At 46.8% G+C, this 7,771-nt stretch overlaps 1 long non-coding RNA gene across 1 annotated transcript; it reads right to left on the minus strand.

The window, feature by feature from the left end:
• Positions 1-3,789: 3,789 nt before the first annotated feature.
• On the minus strand, positions 3,790-6,706 carry LOC139640807 (uncharacterized). Its single transcript, XR_011694951.1, has 4 exons — positions 6,652-6,706; positions 6,200-6,344; positions 5,690-5,792; positions 3,790-3,915 (listed from the first exon to the last, which is right to left on the minus strand). It is a non-coding gene; the product is annotated as an uncharacterized lncRNA (long non-coding RNA).
• Between the last annotated feature and the right edge of the window lie 1,065 nt (positions 6,707-7,771).

The following is a 7,771-nucleotide window of genomic DNA, read 5'->3' on the forward strand; positions in this document are numbered from 1 at the left end:
GAGAGGGGGGAAGAGAGAGAGGGAGAGAGAGGGAGAGAGAGAGAGGGGGGGGGAGAGAGAGAGAGAGAGGGGGGGAGAGAGAGAGAGGGAGAGAGAGGGGAGAGAGAAGAGGGGGGGGGAGAAGAGAGAAAGGGAGAGAGAGGAGAGAGAGAGAGAGAGAGGGGGGAGAGAGAGAGAGAGGGGGGGAGGGGGAGAGAGAGAGAGAGAGAGAGGAGGAGAGAGAGAGAGGGAGGAGAGAGAGAGGAGAGAGAGAGGGGAGAGAGAGGGGGAGGGGAAGAGAGAGAGGGAGAGAGAGGGAGAGAGAGAGAGAGAGGGAGGGGGGGGGAGAGAGAGAGAGAGAGAAGGGGGGGAGAGAGAGAGAGGGAGAGAGAGGGAGAGAGAGACAGAGGGGGGGGAGAGAGAGAGGGAGGGAGAGGGGGGGAGAGAGAGAGAGGGAGAGAGGGGGGAGAGAGAGAGAGGGGAGAGAGGGGGAGAGAGAGAGAGGAGGAGAGAGAGGGGGGAGAGAAGAAACAGTATTGAAAACTTATCTGCAGCTTCTGATGACATGTATTGAACACACACACACACACAGTGATAGTAGCTCCATGCTAACACTTTAGCATACCCTACATTGAGAGTGTCAGTAGGTCATTAGCACTGTCTGAAGCTAAACAGTAGATAATGTTAAAGGAGGTACGGGGGGTTGAGAGTGTCTGAAGCTAAACAGTAGATAATGTAAAGGAGGTAAGGGGGGTTGAGAGTGTCTGAAGCTAAACAGGAGATAATGTTAAAGGAGGTACGGGGGGTTGAGAGTGTCTGAAGCTAAACAGGAGATAATGTTAAAGGAGGTACGGGGGGTTGAGAGTGTCTGAAGCTAAACAGGAGATAATGTTAAAGGAGGTAGGGGGGTTGAGAGTGTCTGAAGCTAAACAGGAGATAATGTTAAAGGAGGTACGGGGGGTTGAGAGTGTCTTGAAGCTCCAGAAGTCCAGGACAGAAAGAGTTTTAAAAGGCAGAAATGTCAGCAGCTGGTCAAGTGATCGCTGATTCACTGGTATTGATGATCAGCTATCAACCCTGAGAAACTGTATATTATGGTCTGTTTTGAAATGAGGCAGGAAAAAACATACATAATACATAATGCACCTTTAAAACACACTTTAACTCTATGTAATGTTTTTGCTATAATGTTTTTGATTTTGCCCAGTTTGTGATCTTGTGGTGTTGCCAATGTTTTCAGGTTTTTTTTTAACCAATTTTGAATTGTATTTTTTATATTTTTACGTATTTAACTGTCTCATGTGTTACTGTCCCTCTGTTTAACACTATATAAAATGGAGGCTGTATGATATTATTATTAATTTTTTTATTTTGTTCCCAGTAATCCTAAATTGCATCTTCAGGCTCCCTGGCTTGTTGGCTGGGTCACTGGGTGTATTAAGGTGTGGATCAGGGGCCGGATTCACAAAACCCTCTTAAGAAAAAAAATCTTCTCAAGTGCCATTTTTTTTCTTACCATTAGTCTTAAGAAAAAAAATGCTATTCTCAAAAACAGTTCTTATATATTTTCTTAACTTTCTTATGTTTCTTCCTCAGAAAAAACTTAGGAATAAATGGTATTCTTGAAATGAAAGTTCTCAAATTTGTTCTTGATTTTTTTCTTAACTTTCAGACGGCCCTTCACCTGTCTTAAAACTCCTACAGTGAAAAGGTAAGCCTCTAATATCATATATTTAAACACATTTTAGACAAGTAGGTTATAGTTCAAAGTCTTCATAGGTTCCCCTACACCTAACATTAAGATGAACATTTATTGTAAAGCTTTATTTGGTGTAGGGCCAGGTAGGCCTCTGTCTCATGTCTGTTGGAAATAAGATGCAAATTTTACAGTTACCAACAGCAACCAATGTTTAAATCTTTGCTCTAGTTGCTCTAAATAGGTTTTTCCCCAATTGTTTTGTAGATGGAAGCACTTTGAGTTGTCTCCTAGCCTTGTCTCCTAGCCTCCTAGCCTTGTCTCCTAGCCTCCTAGCCTTGTCTCCTAGCCTCCTAGCCTTGTCTCCTAGCCTCCTAGCCTTGTCTCCTAGCCTTCTAGCCTTGTCTCCTAGCCTCAATGGCAGTAAGCCTAAAGTTTATTAACCAGAATTAATTCAGGCCCTATTTTGAGAAGTTCTTAAGTTGGAAAATTAAAGAAATTCGTAAGAAATGAGACTGTTACTAAGAAAATATTGAGGAATTGCACTTAGAGCCTTCTTAAGAACTTCCTAAAATTTCCTCTTATGTCATTTCTTAAGATTCATCTTAAGAACTCATTGGTGAATCCGGCTCCTGGTCTGCTGATCTGCACCACATGCTGCTGACCGGCCAGTCGGCTGGCTGCCGTGTGGCTCAGAGGATTTTAGGGTAACTTGAGTGATGATGAGGAAGGCGAGACGGGAGGAAGGTGTTCCTGGGACCCAGCTGCTGATCCGGCCGTGACGATGAGGAGGGACGGGGAGGAAGAGTGTTTTACGGCGGTGTTTCTGCTGTCAGGTGATCCAGGTGGATCTGAAGCAGATCAGCCCCAAAGAGACGCCGGCTGGCCTTGATTTGACGTTACTAAAACGTCCAAAACACTTCTATCCAAAACCACCTGCCAAACGATGCGTTGCTGTGTTTGGTTTCCAAACGACTTTCCCCTTCCTCCAGGTCTGAGTATCATGTGGGACTTTCCATCAAAGTTCCAGTAAAGCCTTTCATTTTCCCCAAAAACTCAGCTTTCAGGAGCTGGGAGCTAAAGCTAACGCTAGCCATGCTACCAACTAAAAAACAAGCAAAAGCATTTGCGAGGTAAAACATGTGACTGAACTTCACTAAGGCTTTGGAGGTATAGGTCACTGATGACATCGCCTCTACGCTGCCGCACGCACAGTTCACATAGCCTTTCAGAATAAAAGTCCCTCGGCAACAAAAACACACGGTTTAAGAAGTCAGTTCTGTTTTACACAAATATAAACTTCACTGTCATCCAGAACTTGTTTTATTAACCCTCAAAGTATTGTGCGCAGTCCTTTCCTCTCAAAAGGTTTTGGTATATCGCCGAGGGACTTTTATTCTGAAGGGCTGGGTGAACTACGTGTGCGACCTACCATTGTATTTTCACTAATACAGGCTGCGATCCTCTCCGTCTCACTGTTGCTTGTATATTTTCTTTAAAGACCGACTGATGAACAGCTTGGGCGATATCCAAACTTTAATATTGCGATACTGCCACGCCAAAATATCGCCATGTTTGATCTGATATCGGCCCACAGAGTCACCGCTCCCGTTCTGTCCAACTGCTGCGTTTAAGTTTCTCCAGACTGCCGACGCTGTGTGTGTGTGTGTGTGTGTGTGTGTGTGTGTGTGTGTTATCTCTAGGTTTAGGCTGCCTCCTCTCTGGTGAGTCAGACTGAGTCATCAGAGCAACACACACACACACACACACACACACACACACACACACACACACACACACTCCACCTCCGCATAGACCTTCGTCAAACCACTTTTACATAGCAAGTGACAAATCAGACACACACACATCCTCTCTCTCCTCTCTCTCTCTCTCTCTCTCTCTCTCTCTCTCTCTCTCTCTCTCTCTCTCTCTCTCTCTCTCTCTCTCTCTCTCTCTCTCTCTCTCTCTCTCTCTCTCTCTCTCTCTCTCTCTCTCTCTCTCTCTCTCTCTGTCTCTCTCTCTCTCTCTCTCTCTGTCTGTCTGTCTCTCTCTCTCTGTCTCTGTCTCTCTCTCTCTCTCTCTCTCTCTCTCTCTCTCTCTCTCTCACCTGTTTTGCGGAGGGGGAAGTCGTCTTTGCCGTCGTAGTTGCCCAGCAGCGGGGGCAGTTTATATGAGGGGGGGTTCCTGGGGTGTTGCTCTGTGGAGGAGAGCCCTGCTCCAGGGAGGCGTGGTGCGCTCCCCTGCAACACACACACACACACACACACACACACACACACACACACACACACACACACACAAAAGGACACAAGTGAGTTAGTTGTTAGATCTAATCAATTTGTGATGTTCAATTATTTTATTATGTTATTTAGTGATGAAACATTGTAATTTACTGTTCTGGTGAACCCACTTTCCGTCAACCTGCCTCATCTACTTCTACTGCAGTTAATGATTTACTACGTTTCCCAGAATGCCTTTCAACAACCTCCAGAGAAGGGGCAGGACCTTGTTGCATCTAACTGTTGGTTTTATGTGCAGGTGAAAACAGCGATAGCGATGGTAAAAGCGACAGTGAGAGTTTTTCCCGTAGAAAAAGTGAGCGTCTACTCCTGAAACCCCAGCCTGTCTCTCTCCTGCAGTGCATTCTGGTCTCTCTCCTGCTCCTGCAGTGCATTCTGGTCTCTCTCCTGCTCCTGCATTGCATTCTGGTCTCTCTCCTGCTCCTGTGGTGGAGAAACTGGTCTCTCTCCTCTTCTCTGGTGGATCTCTCCCTGTATGATTGTTGAACGTCTCTCGGTACAAAATGGCGGCTCTAGAAAGAAGCCCTCGCTCTTTGATCCTGAGGGACTGACACCAAAACCTGACGTTTACCGCTGAGGTTTTATATCCTGAAACATTTTCTCATATCAAACTCCACTGGAGCTGCTGGAGACATCTGGAGGTGACGTCACCTCGTCTGTGATTGGCCGGTTATCCACCAAGAAGAAAAACACAACAAACTTCCTCAGCCGAAGAGTCGACACAAGCTTCGACTCCTCTCGGCCTTTGAACCGACTACCCAGCAGCCTCAGGGTGAGATGCGGACATGTGCTTCCTCCGCCACGCTCAGTCACGGCTCAGACCGACAGGCTGGATCTACTCCCATGGGGGATTTGCATGGCGGCCCTGCTGTACCTTCAGCATGCTTGCTGGGTAAGCAGGGAGCTGCTAGAGCAGAGCCATAACCGCCAAAGATAACTTTATCACCATTTGTCGCAATTAACGGTTTTATCTTGTGGCTAAAGTGTTCCTGACTGAAATCCATATTAATTGGGTCAAACTCGTGCCGAGTCTCCTGCCAAGTGTCGACACACAAAATACAAGTGCGCCCCGGTTAGAAGACCAGAATCCAAACTTTTTACACAAGCAGCTGCACTGACACCACCGCAAACGCTTAATGAATAAATCCTGAGGGGAAGTTACACTGCTTCCAAATCTCCAGCTTCACGTCTTCAATTCCAACTCCCACTGACACGGCATTGTACTGAAACAGGGCTGAGCCGAATTAGCATCCGAGCTACAAAAGCCGGTCATGTGACCTGACCCAGCCGGCCTGGCAGCTCTGGATCTGGATCTGGAACTGAGTCTGATCACAGTAGTACTGCCTGACGCGGAGAGGAAGACAGACTTTACTACTGAAAACAGGTGGCATTCCCCTTTAAGACATTTTATTCATTTATCTTCCCCTCTTATCCAGATAGACTTGGAAAGTGTGGGGTCAGTGTGGGGTCAGTGTGGGGTCAGTGTGGGGTCAGTCTGGGGTCAGTCTGGGGTCAGTGTGGGGTCAGTCTGGGGTCAGTCTGGGGTCAGTCTGGGGTCAGTGTGGGGTCAGTGTGGGGTCAGTGTGGGGTCAGTCTGGGGTCAGTCTGGGGTCAGTGTGGGGTCAGTCTGGGGTCAGTCTGGGGTCAGTCTGGGGTCAGTGTGGGGTCAGTGTGGGGTCAGTGTGGGGTCAGTGTAGGCTCTCTCTGTCCTCACCAGCACTTCGGGGGGAAGGAATGGTTCAGTCCACTGCCAGGCTCCTTCTTACTGAGGAGGAACTCCTGCAGCTTCAGCTTCACCTCCGTACTGGCAATGGCACCTTCCAAAACACAACACACACACACACACACACACACACACACACACACACACACAATAGTAGGAAGTAATACTACTTATTACTTAAATGTAGAAGCAGTAATAGAAGTAATACTAGTAGTGATACTACAAATATACTCCAAACTACTCTCTCTGCTTTTCTCCTTGTTCCTCAGCAGCAGCAGCAGCAGCAGCAGTAGTAGCAACAGAGGTAGCAGTGGTAGTAGTAGTAGTAGTACTTGTTGTAGTAATAGTAGTAGTAGTAGCAGTAGTATTAGTATTACTATTAGCACTAGCAGTATTAGCAGTAGTAGTAGCAGTAGCAGTAGTATTAGTATTACTATTAGCACTAGCAGTATTAGTAGTAGTAGTAGTAGTATTAATAGTAGTAGTAGCAGTATATCATACTCTCTTTGCCTTTCTCCTTGTTCCTCAGCAGCAGCAGCTGTTGCTCCAGTCGTTGTTTCTCCTGCTCTTCATGTCTTTGTTGCTCCAGTTTCCTCTTCTGTTCCAACTCCTGCTGCCGCTTCGCTGCCAACAGCTCCTGTTGTTGCTGAGCACACACACACACACACACACACACACACACACACACACACACACACACACACACACAAAAACTTCATTGACTGACAAAACAACTGAATTACTACCTAACGAATGGGCTAACTGACTAGCTGACTAACTGACTAACTCATCCAGGTGTTCTTATAGCTGGACTTTGTGTTGTCTTGTTGGCACTTTCTGTTGTTTCCGACTAACTAACTAGCTAACTACCTAACCAACTAGCTAACTAACTAGCTAGCTAACTAATTAACTAATAAGCTAACTAATGAACTAGCTAGCTAACTAACTCGTACCTTCAGGTGCTCCTGCAGCTGGACTTCGTGCTGTCTCGTTAGCACTTCATGTTGTTTCTGGAACTCTGCGAACAGCAGCTGTTTCTGGAGTTCCTGCTGCTGTTTGAGCAGTAGTAGTTCCTGCTGGAGCTGCTGCTCTCTCAGGGTGGGGTCCACCGCCCCTGTGCCCCCAGACAGAGACCCCAGCCTGGGCTCCGTTCGCAGGTCCACTGGGCCTCCTCCTCCTGGACCTCCTCCTGGTCCCCCACCTGGGAAAGGAGCAGAGGAGAGCAGGTCAACTTCTCCTTCCTACTGGCTGCTTTGCTGATGTTCTTCTGTTAGTGTTTTTTTCTTTCCTCGGTTTAAAGGAGGATTTTTTTCTTTAGAAGGTTGTCTGTTCACTTGTTAGTATTGACATGTATCTTGTTTTCATCCTCTAATTCCAAAAAATGATGAAAGTAGTTTGAATGCACAGGAAACTAACATTCTCCTCTATCAGCAACAGTAGCTTGTGCATCCCAAAATTCACCAGCCACTCCCTTTATTTCAAGAGCCCAATAGATGTTTACAATAGAACAAGACTCCAAATGATGGTTGGTTACCTGCCAAAGTGGCTGCTGGAGCAGACTAACACCAATCGACCCACAGAGGCCACAGGCTCTCTGTGATCAGATTTCGTCCCAGGGAGCCATATGGGAATTTAGTTGTTGTTGTTTTAGTATTGAACTGTAGGACTGTCTACACTGCTCTGGGGAGATAACAGCAGTGAGAGTGAAACTTATTATACTCTTATACTTTGTCTTATTTGGATAATTTCTAGTGAATTAAATTCTTCATTTTTCCTCCAACACCCCTGGATTCTCCTAAAGGACCCCTGGAACCCCCTCAAGGACCCCTTTAAACCACTCAAAGAGCCCTGGAACCCCCTAAAAGACTCCTAAAACATCATCATTGAGCCCCTGGCACCCCATAAAGGACTCCTGGAACCACCTAAAGGACCCCTGGCACCACCACCAGGAACCTGTGAAGCCACTCAAAGACCCCTGAAACCTGCTGGAGACACTTCAAACATCATAGAGGACCCCTGGAACTCCCTCAAGGAACCCTGGACCCTCCTAAAGGACTCATGAAACCCCCTTAG

Source organism: Centroberyx affinis, unplaced genomic scaffold, assembly GCF_046629955.1.
Source record: "Centroberyx affinis isolate AG114_WGS23_722 - 3 ecotype Tasmania unplaced genomic scaffold, CSIRO-AGI_Caff_v1 ptg010838l_1, whole genome shotgun sequence".
Taxonomy (NCBI): Eukaryota; Metazoa; Chordata; class Actinopteri; order Beryciformes; family Berycidae; genus Centroberyx; species Centroberyx affinis.